Genomic DNA, 18,314 nt, shown 5'->3' on the forward strand with positions numbered 1-18,314 from the left:
CGATCATTCCGATTACATTTCATCTCTGTTTCAACATTTTATTTTATCATGCTGAGCTATTCTTTCTCAATGATAATTTCCCTATCTATCTTTTAATGAAAACTTAAGCCATTAACAATCAAACGATTATTAAACTTTCAGAAGGGGTTTTGTGAAGATTTTAGAAATTTAACAGATTGAAATCATGTGTCAATTGAAGCTAAACCACTATGAAAAACCTGGAAACGCTGGACGGCCGTTTCCTCCTAGTATGAGACTCCTCAGCAGTGCGCATCCACCACCCTGCCTCGCGGAACTCGAACCCAGGATCTATCAGTCTCGCGCCAGGCGCCTAATCAACTAGACCACTGAGCCGGCATCCCACGATGTTAATGTCTAACTTCAACTAATCCACGAAATTGAGAGACACATCCACCATTGTCATCAGTGAGTTACTACCTCACAACTGACCCGGTTGAACTCCACTGGCCACTGCTTCTCACTAGAACTCCAGGATATACCTGTTGAAGCCAGTCACTCGTGAGCAGTATCAGAAGGGATTTTGTGGAGATTGTAGTAATTTCAAGAGTTGAGATCATGAGTCAATTGAAACTAGACCATCATGGAAAACCTGGACGCACTGGACGGCCGTTTCGTCCTAGTATGTGAGCATCTATGATCCCGCCTCTAGAAATTCGAACCCACAACCTATCAGTCTTGCTCGCGAGCACTTAATCATTAGACCACTGAGCCGACATCCAACAGTGTTAATGTCTAACTTCAACCAATCCATGAAATTTCGGCACCGTACACCATTTTCTTCAGTGAGTTGATATCTCACAACTGATATGGTTGAACTCCACTGATCACAGCTTCTCATTAGAACTCCAGGAAATGCCTTTTGAAGTCAGATCATGGATGCGCACTGCTGAGGAGTCTCGCAATAAGACGAAACGGCCGTCCAGTGCTTCAAGGTTTTCCATGGTGGTTTAGCTTCAATTGACTTATGATTTCAGCTATTGAAATTAATTTGTTGATCCCTAAAAATGAAACTTTTAGAAGTGGCAACTACGTCTTCTAAATGTTCAAAGTGAAATCTATTCATATTTTATCTATTTTCGTGAAAATAGTAAGTATTTGATGTCAATACAATCATTGTGGTAAGTTTTATATGTCCTAGTAGTGTAATGGACTCTAGTTATAAGATTTGTTGTAAATAGTGTGTATCAAGACATAGCGTCAACTTTGCAACAATTATCAGATGGAGTGAAGATTGTCAGTACATTGAAAGCATGCTGTTGACATAATGCATGAAGACCTAATCAGAAGATGGTTCAAACTGCACACACATCAAAAGATGCAAATCGAAGAATTAAGGCTATATATGTATAATATAACTACTTTATAACTTCCCATAGTGGATCTATCACAAAAAAAGCTCTAGTCAGTTTATTTGTAACTAAATTACAGTGATTAGAATAAGAAACGTGAGAAGTAGTTTAAAATTATTTGAATAAAATCTTCACTTTTACTATCTAATGCAGGATTCTATTTCCTTCGATGTATATTTGTTATTGAAAATGTTTATGCTGAATAGTACTCCAATCACCTTGAACATGACTTTAATTCGAATAAATAAGTCTAAAATAGATCGACTACTTACTGAAGGTTAAATCAAAACAAATAATGTGGAAGTTGAGGAATGCAAATTATACAATGCTTTAGTCAGCTTAGTGGATTAAAAGATTATACGTACAACAAACGTGGCAGAATAATATGATTTCATTTAATTGTTGACTTAGTTTTGATTGATTACAACCTGGGTTTTCCAAATACCTATGTATATACTTTATATTATTTTCATAAAGATTAGTTAGAAATAGAAATATGGGAGAATTGTAAAAATATTCTAACCATTGAAATATTTATTCCAATATATAGACAATTTTCTAAAAGCTGGAAGTCCATGTCGATAGTTACTAAGGGAGTAATGCGTAAATCGATAAATAATCAGAGTAAATTTGTTCTAACATAAATTTCAAAATCGATTTCCAATTTCTAAAAGATTGTCTCCATGTATTAATACGAAACTTTTTAACGATTTGAATAATTTCGAGATATTTCTTACTTTATTACTTTTTTTCCATTAGTCTTAAATAATAAATTTCGACTATAGTAAACTCAGATAGTGGCTAGTAAAAGAGTCCAGCATATGCGTTTCATTTTATTTGGAGCTCTTTACTTGGATATTACATAGATCCTAGCGTTGACGTTTACACTGGAATAGGAATCTAGTACTTTTCTCTTTAAACTCCCATCACACTATTCACTGAGATCATGAGTTCAGATAACTACTGGCTTCTGCAACGAAAATAAATTTAATCTGTAATTGTTTGTATCTCTTCTTAGATGTCAAGTTTTGAAACTGATCAGTCTCTTTTGGCATATATGACAGTTATGTAAAGCTACCTATATTTGTAGAGGTTTAATATTTTAAAAATGCTTACTGTACGAGTAAATTACGCTTAAAAATGAAAGAGAAAGAAATTACATTTATTGATGAATTTCTTCTGCAGTTGCTTACAACAACATAATCGACAATTGACAGACTACTACAATTCACTTATATTATACCCAAGGGAATGTTTAAAATTATTTAAAATATTGGTTTTATCAAATATATATCTATATACTAGTTGAATTCATGAGTCAATCACCATGAAAAACCTGAATGCACTGGACGGCGGTTTCGCCCTAGTATGGGACCCCTCAGCAGCACACATCAACGGTCTTGCTCGTAGGATTCGAACTTATAACCTTCAGTCTCGCACCCGAACGCTTAACTCCTAGCCCACTGAGTCGGCCGACATCTAACTTCAGCCAATCCACGAAAATGCGCCACCGTCTTCCATCGTCTCTACAAAACCTCCTTTCTGATATATCTATACGTTGTACAGAGTATCACAATTATCACTAGATAAACTATACAGTACTTTTAATTATTATAAGTATCTCGTTTACTTAATTTATACGTTTTCTATTTATCTTGATCATATCTTTCAATATTTAGATTAGTTTATGTTTAATTACTCTTATGATACATCAGTCATCCCTTCAATTATTATGCATGAAATAAGAACACTTATAAGTAATTACTGTAATTTTTTCTAATAAAGAAAAATTCAAAGTAAAATAATTTTAAAACAAAATTAAATTTTAGAAAATGTGTCGCTCGATTTTGTGAATTGGTTACAGTTAGACATTAACACTGTTGGATTCCGGTTCAGTGATCTAATGGTTAAGCTCTCGAGCGCGAGACTGATAGGTTGTGGGTTCGAATCTCGCGGGGGGGGCCGGATCTTAGATACTCACTACTGGAGAGTCCCATACTAGGACGAAACGGCCATCCAGTGCTTCCAGGTTTTCCATGGTGGTCTAGCTTTAATCCACTCATGATCTCAACTATTAAGATAACCTGTAGTGAATGTTATTTTCAACATGAAAATATGTACTTTTAAATAGAATAAATTAGTTTTGTCCATAAATTTCATAAATTTCAATTCATTACTTAACATTCATTTTACCTTTTAGGTTACTTACTATTGTTACTTTTCTCATTAAATAAATAGAAATTTTCATCTAGAGAAAATCAGTATAAGAAGATTTATTATTACAACTGTACAAGAAATTATAATGATTCAATTCCAGATAGAATATTAGGAAGATAGTTGAAAATTTAGTTAATAAGAAAAAATAAATCTAAATTGTGTTACAAGATTTACTTTGATTTAAAGTCAGATATTAAATAACTTCAACTGGGTAATAAATTCAAATGATGTGTTGCATAAAGACAGGTTGTATTATATTCAAAGTAAACTACCAAAACTAAGAAATCTAACCGATCTATTGAGTTACAGAATTCTTACTTCATAATATCAACTGATCGATTTCTATAGTTGAGTATCATTAAATAAAAAAAAGAAGGAAATTACTTATTTTGTATGTTTTCGAATGCATCATGTCTGTATTATAAAGTAAGTTGTAGAAGAACTATTTCTCAGGAAAAGGCAATCTGAAAGCTTCTATCTCAGTTGCTTCGTTAATAAAAACACAGAAGAAAAAATTCATACATTCTGTTCCAAGAAATACCATTGTATGGTTCTTTAATTTGAAGGTGATCTAATAACTGTTATATATAAGAATATGCTCTAGTTCCTTAAAATGCTTCATTCATTCTTTAAATACCATAACAATTCTTATCGACTTTTTTCGACTTTAATATGTCATCATTTAATATATTATCGGCGAGACTCTAATTTAGGGACGAGCCAATCAGAAGCGTTTGAGCAATTTCAAGGTCACGGAGCCAAGTTCAACACACGATGCTAACATACGATAGGTTCACAGGGGACTTTAGAGAGGAGGTGATTAATGAGATGTTACAACAGATGGGACGGTGAGACTCTAATTTAGGGACGAGCCAATCAGAAGCGTTTGAGCAATTTCAATCATTAGCCAATCAGAAGACAGTATAAAGTAAAAATATATTATAAGAAAGTAATGTATTACAGTGGATATTCTTCTTTTACATGATTTAAAAACTTGTTAAGGTTTGATGAAGGTTCGGAAGTTCTGAATTCATAATGCATATGGTATAGGAACTCGTCCATAGGGTTAGGGTTGTAGCCTAGGGTTAGGGTTAAGGTTAGGGTTGAGGTTAAGGTTAGGGTTAGGGTTGTAGCCTCTCGATAAACACCTCTTGCTTAAAATCCGTTGTAAACCGATCGTATGTTAGCACCCTAACCCTAACCTAACCCTAACCCTAACCTAACCCTAAACCATAACCCTAACCTAACCCTAACCGTAAATCCTAACACTATGGACGAATTTCTATACCATATGCATTATGAATTCAGAACCTCTGAACCTTTATCAAACCTTAACAAGTTTTTAAAGAAGAATATCCACTGTAATTCATTACTTTCTTATAATATATTTTCACTTTATACTAACTGTCTTCTGATTGTCTAATAATTGTCATGGTCATTTAAGATTCGTTGAAAGGTCGTCTCTAAATTAGAGTCTCGCCTGGATACCATATACCCAACATTGAATTAGTCAGACTAATTTCACTAATAAGTTAACTCAGTACATAATGCCCTATAGTGAACATTATCCGAATCCGTTGGCCGGATACTATTAGTAACAACCTACTATGGGAGAAAACATACCAGATCTCAGTGTAGGAAGAAGTCAGGAAGAAGCGCTGGAAGTGGATAGGACACACATTGAGGAAAGCATCCAACTACGTCACAAGACAAGCCCTCACATGGTATCCCCAAGGCCGAATGATAATAGGAAGACCAAAGAACACATTACTTTGTGAAATGGAGATAGATATGAGAAGAATGAACAAGAATTGGATGGAACTAGAAAAGAAGGCCCATGATAGAGTGAGTTGGAGAATGCTGGTCGGTGGCCTATGCTCGATCAGGAGTAACAAGCGTAAGTAAGTAAGTGAGTAAGTGAGTGTACATTATCCAAATTATGATATCAATTATAGAATGAATTCAAGTTGTATCCATATCATCAACTTTCATGCTTATTTTGTAACACCAAATATGTTTAAATTCAATGTAAAACTTCATAGTTTTTATAAAGAATTCAAACTAAACTGTATACTGTTAATGACCTCAACTACACAAGTCAGTATAACACTACCAGTCTTAAAAAAATATTTTGTTTTTGTCTAAATGCAAAACTAAAGTACAATCATCTGACGATTATGAATATGTTGTATAATAAAAGTTAACTATCTCAGTATTTTTAATAAAATTATCAACTGTATATATTAACTTAGAAATTGGTTGAAATTGTAGACAGAATAGATATGTAAAATGAGAAGCTGAATACAATAATATTTAACCTGGTTAGAAGTTCCTTGGTAAATTATGTATCAAGCAAAGATGGGTAGTAGCTAATAGTGGAATCCAGGATGCGCGTTTCTTCCTATTTAAGGCTCGTCAGCTTGATGTACCTACATCTGAGTTGATTTTCACTCTAGTACTCGAACTCAGTACCGTTCGCTGATCAATTGAAGTCCCAAACATCAGTGGGAAGATTCAATTAAACAATACTAAGTGAATTTAAACTTCACCCCATTGCACGAGCAGGTAGCTATTAGGACTCAGTAGCCAAGTGGATAACGCGATAGAGTTTGAAGCGAATGATACTGGATTCGTGTCCCAGAGTGAATATCCACTCTGGGATGCAGTTACATCCAGCTGACTAAACCCAAATAAGACGAAACGCGTGTCCTGGATTCCACTGCTAGGCACTATTCATCTTTGCTTATAATGCTTGTAAATTAAGGCAATATTGAGGCATACGCACAGTGTGCACATATGCCAATAACAGACTGATCAATTTCAGTCCTAAACACCAATGGGAAGATTCAAGTAAACAATACCATGTGAATTTTTTACGTGTTAAACTTTCTAAGATACTTGTACAAATGGTATTAACTTAACGAATTGAAAAGAATAAAGAACAATATCTCTTAAGTCAAATACAAATGTCATTTTCAAAATGATAAAAAAAACTATTTACAATTAGTATTTATATAAAAAGAGTGATAAAATATTTTCTTCTACATGAACAACAAACAAAATATGTTGAATGTGAAAATAACGGTAATTTATTTATTTATTTGAACACAAAAATATTGGTACAAAGGGGCACCAAATACATATGGACCACCATTATCACTTGATTTGCATTTGGGCTATGATACTGCCCGGGTGCCCAAACCGAAGCAGGTGGTTTTCTTAGGGGGCCACATCCGGAGCATTTAACCTGAAAGTCTGATCCACAAGGCAGTGGCGTAACGTTAGGAGGTGTAGTCCCATGGTAGCCAGTGGCCAATATTTGGTTCATAAGTCATTTGTCACCTCGGGATTCTGGAGCCCATGTGCACCATTGGTTTGGAATCAGGGTTTTCCAACGCTCCTGTGTGGATTCTCCTTGTCCACCATCCCGGTTAAAGCACTGGACATTCACTTTTCGTCCTCTCAATTTTATGAACAACACCCCTATCTTGAGTAGGGTAGGTCTTTCCTGGCAGTGGTTGTACGCACGTGGCTATATGAGGGCATTTCGAGAGGGAGGACTGACTCTCCCCACCCTCGGCTGTACTAAGATATTTGGGGTCATTAATATCAAAGCTTTTAGTGTCATGATTTTGGTCCTGTGTTATCAAATGGACACACATTGTTGTAGAATCTCCAAGTAATATGAAGCATTTGTCTAATCATTTTTAATTTTTAGTTGATGTAAGTCTGTCTTTAAAAGTGTGTGAAGTTTGCTAGAAGTGTTTTATAAGGAGTCATTCTCAACTGGTTAACTACCAGCCAATCATTTTGTTTATTCATACTCTCATATATACTAAATTCATTTATGTACCAATAACTTACAAGCATTTAATATCCTTTCAAACTGTCACCATGATTATTCGTTGTTTATACATGTTGAATATTTTTGGTCAATATCAGGGAGAGTCTTAAAACATACTTCTTTATTCACTTGGTATTGTTTTACTTGTATCTTCCCATTGATGTTTTAGGACTGAAATTGATCAGTCTGTTATCGGCATATGTGCATACTGTGCGTATGGCTTCAATATTGCCTTAATTTACAAGCATTATAAGCAAAAATGGATAGTGTCTAGCAGTGGAATCCAGGACACGCGTTTCGTCTTATTTGGGTTTAGTCAGCTGGATGTAACTGCATCCCAGAGTGGATATTCACTCTGGGACACGAATCCAGTATCATTCGCTTCAAACTCTATCGCGTTATCCACTTGGCTACTGAGTCCTGATAGCCACTTGCTCGTCTGTCATAGAATATTACTCCGCTTGATAAAATAATTTTTATAGTATGATAATTGACTGATTCCAGAAACTCTAGATAAAGAAATCGTATAAGTGGAGAATCATCTTCAATCTATATTTGTAGTCTTCAGGGAAATTATATTCGAATCCATATAAGCTATTTGGTTATCTAACAAATTACAGTTTTGTAGTGAAATTTCATAAAAGAAATAACATTCGAAGAAAGCAGCTAAAATCTTGGAATAAATGATCATTATTTTACATGTGATGAAAGTTACTATCTAATAGTATCATGTATCAAGTGTATGAATTCGGAAGAGGTTGTTTTCATCACAGCTGTAAAGATGTAATATTAAATGTTAAATGGTTTGTTTTAACACAAATTACCCTTTCTTAGATGTTTTTTTTGTTTCAGCAAAATCATTTTACATAACCGTAGTTTGATGATGAAACATCTTTTATGTCTAACTTATGTACTATCGGAGATGAACAGTTTGGTGTCAGTAATTGTAGCTATTCAATATTATTCAATATATTACTAAATATCTCACCGATTAGCATGTTTTCATAACCTGTCGAGTAAATAAATAAAACAGTCACATTGAATATCCTTTTTGTAACAAGGTAGTTACATTGTTCGTTGACAGGGAGCCCCGTAAGAATTTATTAATATGGACTTCAGACGATCCAGCGTGGAATAAATGCTTTAGGCAATATGATTAATTAGATTAGTGTTTGGACTTTCCAATCTGATATTTTAACAAACTTTTGGTCAGAGGAAATCATCCTATTTGATGGATAAATGAATAAGTTTCTAATAGCTTCTGAACTGTTTGCTAAATCTTATGATTTTTAATGCCAATAAGTAGTTTTCGCTCTTAATTCGTTCGTAGATTACTGTTAGATGGAAAAACAATAAAAATTACCAGGCAATTGGTGATCATTTCATTCATATCTGTGGTTTTTCATTGCATTGCACTCATGACTCAGCCAGTTGTTGAACCCTGAAACTACGGATGCTACTGTATGACATTCATTAGATTCCATTAGTCAATAAATGTCTCAATTCTTAGGATTTCTCAGAGGAACTTGAGAAACTCATTTCAAACCAGAAACTGGCTCATTGTCTGTCTGGGTTTTTATGAAGAATAGCTCACTATTCAAGTAGATCTAATCACCTATTGATTGATACGGTATACCTATCATCCTCATATAATTTTTCTTCCTACAGGTTAAATAAACCTAGGACATTATTTTAATAAGAGAATACATATTTTACTAGAAATACGACAAGTTTCAAGGGTTATTTAAGTAATCGACTCACCTTATTTGATGTTCACACATACTGTCATCCAGAGATGTGTAATACTTTCCTAAATGAAATGAAAATTTACTAAATCTTATCACGTTTGAAAATTCTATGATTAAAATTAAACTACTTTTCAGTAGTATAAATATAACACAAAAACTGAGAGGTTGATAGTCTATTTTTATTCGTTCATTTTTAATTTGGATTTTTTTTGAGAACGTTCGATTACTTATCTATAAGTAATTAAATTTCAAATACTTATTAGGTGTGTTGTCTTGTACTCCTTGTTTTCACTGATTGCTCTACTGATACTGTTGTTAGGCGGGAATTTTCCCAGTGTGTTAGCTTCGTTTGGTGTTTGAACGATAAAACAGATTTTCATTCATATATTAACGTTTACATCAGCAGAACAATTTCTGCATCTGGATTAGGCCTACAATTCAACTTTGACATCTAAGAAATACGGTATATTTTCAAATATTGTGAAGAGATCCTTAAACGTAAATGAATAGGGGAAACGACTGAATCACTCAGGTAGATTTCTGGAAAAGTCACTGAGCATCAATTCATTTAAATAGTTAGAAAAAACCCTTATGAACATAAGCATATAACCAGTTCACTAGATGGAGAAGTTATATACTTAAGGATTGAGTTTTGTTTCATAGATTTCTGATTATGATATTGAAGACAAGGTTTTATCAGAAATTCAGATTTGGAAAAAAGGAAGGAATATTTCTTACGCTGAAAGTATCTAAGGATAGTGAACATTACTGAAACTAGATGATATGGACAATTATAAACTTAACCTATACTAATAGTTTCAATAGCTTCTCTATAAATGGTTTAAAAGAACACATAGGATATATATGCAACTAGGTTTTTACCAAAACAACAAATATATATCACAAGTAGTAAGAGATTGAATTACTTTGTTTCTTATATGTAGTGCTAATTTCCCAACCTTGAAAATTAACTATAATCTTTTTCATTGAAATCTACTCTTTTGCCACATGTTTGCATGGGATACTAAATCTGGTAAATACTTGTATCATCATAATCATACTCTGCTTATGCAAATTAAAGTATGGGAATGTTTGTATTGTTTGAAACTTGGTTAGGAAATACCGGTCAATTCATTCGTCAAAAAAGAAACCTAGTGATCTGAAAAGAGTGGTAGAAAAAATGTTATTAGATGGGATTTCGTTGCATTATGTATTAAATAATATATATCGTATGAAACACATTTTATAGATTGATATACTACATGGTCTCTGAGTTATTTGGACTGGCTATTTCCAAGAGAAAGTGATTATGTGTAGACTTTAACTACTTATCATCATGGACTATTATCACTAGACAATGAATAATTATGGAACGTAAAGCAGTTCAATGTTTTGCATTTTAGATGGTTCTCAGGATAATGTCAGAAATAAAACCTATTTTAGAACTGATGAAATCACTACAAGTCATATAACAGAATAATAATCTTCATTTCTGTTAGGATTGATGGAGTAAATTAAGTCAAGGATGGTAAAAGGTATCTCTGTAACGTTATATATATTACAAGCCAATAAAATAAATGTATGATTTTATGAACGTTGACTGCAAATCTTGAGGCAGTTGTATCGATTCGTATTGACACTCAAAACTATTGAGCTGCTACAACGCGTAGCAAAAACTTAATATTTCCCAGTTTTTAGCAATTATACACATAACAACCATTGAGAGATAAAAGTCTCATATTCCATTAATTTCTATTAGTAATTCACTCTAAGCGTAATCTCTTGTTAATAATCTCTAAAACCACTGTAACCAAAAAGATGCCAAAACCTATATATATATTGGTGAACACGGTGGAGATGTGAAGGCGCGAATCGGAAAAGCAAGAGCAGCATATCTACAATTGAAGAATATCTGCAACTCAAAACAATTGTCAACCAACACCAAAGTCACAATTTTCAATACAAATGTCAAGGCAGTTCTACTGTATGTGGCGGAAACTTGAAGAACTACAAAAGTCATCATCCAGAAGATATAAGTGTTTATTAACAGTTGTCTAAGCGAAATACTTCGGATCCTTTGATCGGATACTATTAGCAACACCCTACTATGGGTGAGAACAAACCAGATCTAAGCGGAGGAAGAAATCAGGAAGAAGCGCTGGTGGTGGATAGAACATACATTGAGGATAGCACCCAACTGCGTCACAGAGCAAGCCTTCACATAGAATCCTGGAGGTCAAAGGAAAAGGGGAAGACGAAAGAACATACTACGCCGGGAAATGGAAACAGACAAAGAAAATGAACAAAAATTGGGTGGAACTAGAAAGGAAGGCCCATGATAGAGTGAGTTGGAGAATGCTGGTCGTCTGCCTATATATATATATATATATATATATTAAAAAGTCGGTAATATATCGGTTTTATATGGTAAGGTTCGAATAATTGTTATTTATCTGTTTACCCCGCTAAAATTGTCATATTTCTTTCCACATAAAGCAGACTAAAGTATAATATTTTTTATAGAATATAATAGATAAATCCCGAGTTACTATAAAGTTGGTTGTTTACATTTACCTGAATTTATAATGAATGTAAACTTGATAAACAAAAACAATATTCACTTTTTCAGTCATGTGAAATTCACTGAAATACACTTTTAACAGATACCATCCGATTGTTGACTATTTTCATGCTATGTTATGATAAATCATAAATTTTACTAAAAAATATCGTATGAATAACAGTTGAATGATTAGGAAGAATGAATTGGTCATCTTATCTCTACTCAAAGAACTGAGTTTTTGAGTATATGTTCAAAGTAAACAGTCTTTGGACTTTTAAGCTGAACAGATAACTATAGAACTTAAATACAATCAATGGGAGAAAAAAATAGTTACTCTACGAATATGTGAATGAAAGGAGATTTTTGGATATTTGACATGAATAAAGCACCAAATTTAAACCGAACTCTTAAGCGAGTAACTGTATTATTGGCACAGATTTATTTTCCACACTAATGGTCATTTTAAAAGCTATAAAAGTAAGGAGATATCACATGATTACGATCAGTGTGATTAATATTGCATATGGCTACTCTTAATTTGAAGAATGTCCGTAAGTGATTGGAGATGGCATGATATTTTATTTTTGAAAACAGATTAATTTTTAAGTATTTTGAAGAATCATATATTTCAGCCCTTAACTATATAGAATTTTAGCTAATATGAGAACAAATTCACAGGTTTCTTGTCAGTTGTTCTTAAAGGGTGAAACAGTCACACAAGTTTTTTGAAGATAGTTTAGATTATAGGCTGGTATCCGTTAGAAGATGTCAGGAAGTATTGAATAGAAGTCTTGTTCAAGATTGAGAATTCTCATTTATGCAAACTCTCAACAATGAAAGTAGGAGTGTGGTGTTTGAAGGTAATGAAAATTTATCGGTTGATTGAAGTAAAAGAAATGGGTAAATGTGTTCCAACTTTGTAGTTGAATGCATCATATTTACGATAGAACCTGCATTTTTTTCGGGTTCTAAAATGTGTTCATGGATGTAAACAAGTAAAAAAAATCAAAATATTATGGAAGATCTGGTTTTTGATATAATGAAAATCATTTGTAAGCAAAGGATCATAGAGTTTAGACAATATTGAATTAGTTATTTTTCAAAACCCATTGATTATGATTCTGAAAACCATGTTACTTAGCAATATAATGAGAAAAGACATTAGACACACAATACTAGGATTGTATGCAGTCGAGCATATTATATTTTTTTAAAGACAAGACTCTGTTATTGTTATGTATGCGTTGCATATTACTTATACTTGAAAAAACGATAAATCACTGCAATTCCCACGACGTGAAGTAAGAACACCAAGAATGGTACTAGTGAAGATTTATTTACCCTAAAGCACGACGACGAATCTAATTGAAAATGCACTCAATTTATTTATTGATTTGTACACACATTTGATCATTAATTAATAAGAAGTCACGTATATATAATTATAGCGAGTTGCATGTTGTGTGTAATGCTAAACATAATTCACGTTAATTTAATGCAAGAATATAATATTTTGAATAAACATAACACTGAAGTAAACCAATGTTTTACTGAATAAAGTAGCACATTGAATACAATATACAATTAAAAACAGAAATAATATTGAACAAGAATCATAATGAGTTAAAAATGTAATTTTGACTTGATATCCCGTCATATCAGTTGATATTTCGGAAGGAATATTCAAGTCCTAAGGCATGAATTTTTCCCTAGTAGTTCATTAATGTTTCTCTTGTGTTTATTAGGGAATAACTTTAATATTGATTGTACACCACTGTAGTTTTAACATGTGAATACTGTCATATCTGGACAAGTAATATCTTCATTAGGGAATGCCATTAATCAAATTGTACATACCATTTATTGTATTAATGATTAACACTAGCCAAATCTGTTTCGATTTTTTATGTTATCAACACATTCATAAATTTAATAGTTGAATTAGTGAGTCCCTTGAGCTAAACCATCACGGAAAACCTGGAAGCATTGGACAGTCGTTTCATCCTAGTTTAGTGGCCTGCTATCTGACTCCAGTGAGATTGTTTCTGATTGCTATTGAGATATACATATCGTCATTCCTCGTATATATTTATTGACTTAAATCGCGTTAGTGAATAACGGGATTAAGTAAGTTATATACGAGAATGGATTCCCTAATACATATATTTTGTACAATCGTTGATCGAAACAGATAGTCAGAGAGACGTAGCGAAGGAAGTGAAGAAGAGAGAGCGACACGACGCGCAGTGGCATGTGAGGCAACTCCGTTTAACCAAGCGTCAATCAATATAGTCACACAAAAATGAGCTACAGACATGTGATGAAAAGGATAAGAAGTGTACACACACATATGCTCATATAAGAACAGTCAAGGCTGATAAGAGAATAATTAACATGGTCAAAGTGTGATTCAAGTAGAATGAATAGATTAACCCGTCCGAAGGTATATGGGCTTAACATACCAACCGATTCTATACTAGTATGGGACTCCTCAGCAGTGCGAATCCACGATCACACCTCTTGAGATCCGAACCCAGGACCAGTCAGTCTCAAGCGCGAGCGCTTAACCTCTAGGTTACTGAGCTATCATCCAACAGTGTTGTAGATAAAACTTGCCAAAAATTTGGAATGATTAAAGTCTGAGTTAAGAATGACATTTTATCAGTTATCTCTAACTTTTCATTATCGAATACAAACAAGTTACAATGTCTAATTATAACTTAAATACGTTCATTAATATAATTTAAAAAGTCAAAATGATCAATTAGTTTAATTATCTTTGATCACACTGTAGTGTGGCGTCGAGTCACGTTTGACTATGAACACCACTACAAGGGGGTTACGTACAAGAAATCAGAAGGCGGTTGCAGGTTGGCGATCTCGTGGTATCGAAAGAATACCGAGATCGTGCCAAAGAAATACAAGTGGAATCAGTGGATGAACGTAAGAGCGTACAAGATCACAATAAACGGAAGGATAATGGATGTTTTTAGTACAGTTAAACAAACAAGTACAGTAAAACAATCACTGGTACAATTGGTTATAATAATTGTTTCCATTAAACCAATCGCGTTCTCTCAGATCACACAAATTAACTTTTTTTCTTTATTTTTATTGCTAAATTGATAAATCTTTATCATTACTATTGTTATCAATGTGAATAAGATCAAATAAAAATTTATTTGTCTGTCAATCTTTAACAATCAAGAATGTCATCCAATTCTAAACTATGAATATAACCTTTCAATGTAGTTCATTCACATGATGAATATACAGTTTTTTTATGCTTAATATATTACAAAATATTGTTTTATTTTATATTCAATCTAGTACTTTCCAAGTCTTTCATGATGATCTGGCTTCATTTGAATCATGATCTTAACGATTCAATTTGGATGTTGTTGTTTTTTAATTAAAATAAATTATACAGTTGTTCATTTAATTTGCTTTATTCAATTTTGTTTTCTTCATTGTTTTCATATTTCTTATACTGAGATCTTAATTAAAATAGTATGACTATAGTTTGATTTGAGTTATATTATGTTGTATTTGTATCTTAGTTTTTAATAATAGTTAGACATCTTTATAAAGAATAATCTTATGTCTAATCATGACTGACTTTTAGACGGTGGTAGTATGTTTTTAAATGAGAAAAATGTTTCACATTTTAAATATGAACTAAACTTATCAGTTAAACAATTCAGTCATCAACATTCTAAAATCCATGCTTAGAGTTGAATAAGAGCTTGATGTATATAATAATTTTGACTATTTTACTTAGACACGTATGTAGATGAGCTACTTTAACCGGAATATTCACGTTGTACTTTTTGTTGTTGGAAATAGTAGATGATGCTTGATGATCCATCTAGGAGAAGAACTGACTTAATTGATCTTTATCTGAAGTAGGACTTATTGATAATGATAATAGTGAAAGATAATGTGACGACGTTTAAACTTTTAATGATGTACGTCACATTAACCGATAAACAACACATTGTATGTTGGTTATCAGTGATCGATGAGACTACTTACTTACTTACACCTATTACTCCTCGTGAAGGAGCATAACCTCCTCACAAGCATTCTCCATTCAACTCTGTCCTGGGAAATTCTTTCCATTTGCTTCCAGTTGTTATCATTTTCATATCTGCTTCTATTTCCTGACATAATGTATTCTTTGGCCTTCCTCTTTTCGCTTCCCGTCAGGATTCCAAGTTGGGGCTTGCCTCGTGATGCAGTCTGGTGACTTACGTAATGTATTTCCTATCCATTTCCATCGTCTTTTCCGAATTTCGTCTTCAGCTGGCAGCTGGTTTGCTCCCTCCCACATTAGGTCTTTGCTGATGGTATTCGGCCAATGGATGTTGAGTATCTTGCGAAGACAATTATTTATAAATACTTGTACCTTCTTGATGATGGTTGTTGTAGTTCTCCAAGTTTCAGCTCTGTACAGTAGAACTGTGTTGACTTTCGTATTGATGATTCTCACTTTGATATTGGTTGACAGTTGTTTTGACTTCCACATGTTCTTGAATTGTAGGAATACGGCCCTTGCTTTGCCAATCCTCGCCTTAACGTCTACATTGGATCCTCTTTGATCATCGATGATACTTCCCAGGTACGTGAAGGATTCTACATCTCCAAGAGTTTCTCAATCAAGTGTGGTTGGATTGCTGTTCTCCGCTTTGAATTTGAGGACCTTGGTTTTCCCCTTGTGTATGTTGAGGCCTACTTATACAGAGACTACTGATACGCGAGTTGTCTTCATCTGTATTTGTTCGTATTTATGCGACAGAAGGGCCATGACATCTGCGAAGTCCAAATCGTCTGATTGGTTCTGAGCTGTCCGTTGTATGCCGTGCTTTCCCTCAGATATCGAGGTCTTTCTAATTCAATCAACCACTAAAAGAAAAAGGAAAGGGGAGAGTATACAGCCTTTCTCCCTCCGGTCTTTACTTGGAATCTATCTGCCAGCTGTCCTCCATGCACGACCTCGCACTGTAGTTGGTCGTATGAGTTCTGGATAATGTTGACAATCTCCAAGGAAACTCCATAGTGTCCAAAAAGTTCCCATAATGTTCTCCTATCTACACTGTCAAGCGCCTTCTCATAGTCAATGAAGTTGATGTATAGTGACGAGTTCCACTCAGCTGATTGTTGATTTGTTCTGTGCACGATCGATCCTTACGGAATTATGAGACTACTGAGCGACACTTATGCTGGATTTATAACCACATTTTCAAGTATATGTCATTAGTTTTGACTTGTGATACAATCCTTTCTATCGTTCTATAGACATATATTTTCCATATAACTATATATACGAATGTACAGCTTAAGTAAATGATTTCGTCGAAAAGAAAATTCTCTTCGCCGATTTCTCTTTTTCTTATTTGACTTGTTTATTTAAAAAGGCTTTCAGTGAAGATTGTAAGATATTCATACTTCCTCAATTAATAACTGGTAATTTTTGAATTTTTACTTGATGAAATAGTTCTATAAAATTAAATCATTCAACAATCAATTTCACTGTAAGAACTTACACGGAACTTATATGACTAGATGGCTTCTAGAGGTTCTATGTTTTTGTAGTCGGATGATTTTATTAAGAATAATCTATTATAGGCCATTCCTTCAATTATTTTACCAATCAAGATTTCATACTAAGGCCAGTATATATTCTAATGAGTTATTCAAATATCACTGATTCATAATTTAATCAATCTTAACAAAAAATACACAATTTATAAACAATATAGAAGCCTTGGATATTAAATGAGGTACAAATCGATTAGTAAACTTTATGTTGACTTTTTTTTATAAAAAAAGAAAAGAAAACTATTTTTAAACATCATTTCTTAATGTTTTCTTTATTCTACTTTATTCTGTTTTGTTTTTTCCCCTTTTCTCTCTTCATTTTGATGTACTTAGTTAGTTTTCAATCATTTTTATCGTGCAGACAAAAACAACACAACTTTTTTTTCTTCATATTTAACTGTATTGTTTTAATGATTCAATTATTCAATGGATACATTTGACAAAAAAAGAGAAAAAAAAAGAGAAAATAAAAAACAGAAAATGAACATTCTTAATTAAAATTATAGTTTTTGATCTTATCATTTATTCTAAGAGTATTCAATAAATCCAATAAATAAATAAATATGAATAAATGGACACCCCCTTCATTGTATAGTGATGAGTAGATTGTTATTGTTTTGTGTTTTGTTTGTTTGTTTCTAGTGAAATTAATTTTATAACTTTATAGATATTAGATGAGAAAGATGGTTGATTTTAAATAACACTTAAGGGAAGAGATAGAATTGTTAACTTTCAATCTAATTAATCAACTAAATTTTTATTGGTATATATTATATTCATCTAACTAGGGTTTGTTTTTCTCTATCAATCCCCCTCTATTACAATTTTACTATCAGACTAATATTTATTGTCTCACATTTAGAGTAGATTGTCTGAGTAATGAATGATAGAAATACCAATCTCTATGAAGTTAGATATTGGGAATAATTTAATAGATTATTATTATTTATTGACTTTTGATTGGTTCATGA

The sequence above is a fragment of the Schistosoma haematobium genome, chromosome 1, assembly GCF_000699445.3.
Source record: "Schistosoma haematobium chromosome 1, whole genome shotgun sequence".
NCBI classification, from domain to species: domain Eukaryota; kingdom Metazoa; phylum Platyhelminthes; class Trematoda; order Strigeidida; family Schistosomatidae; genus Schistosoma; species Schistosoma haematobium.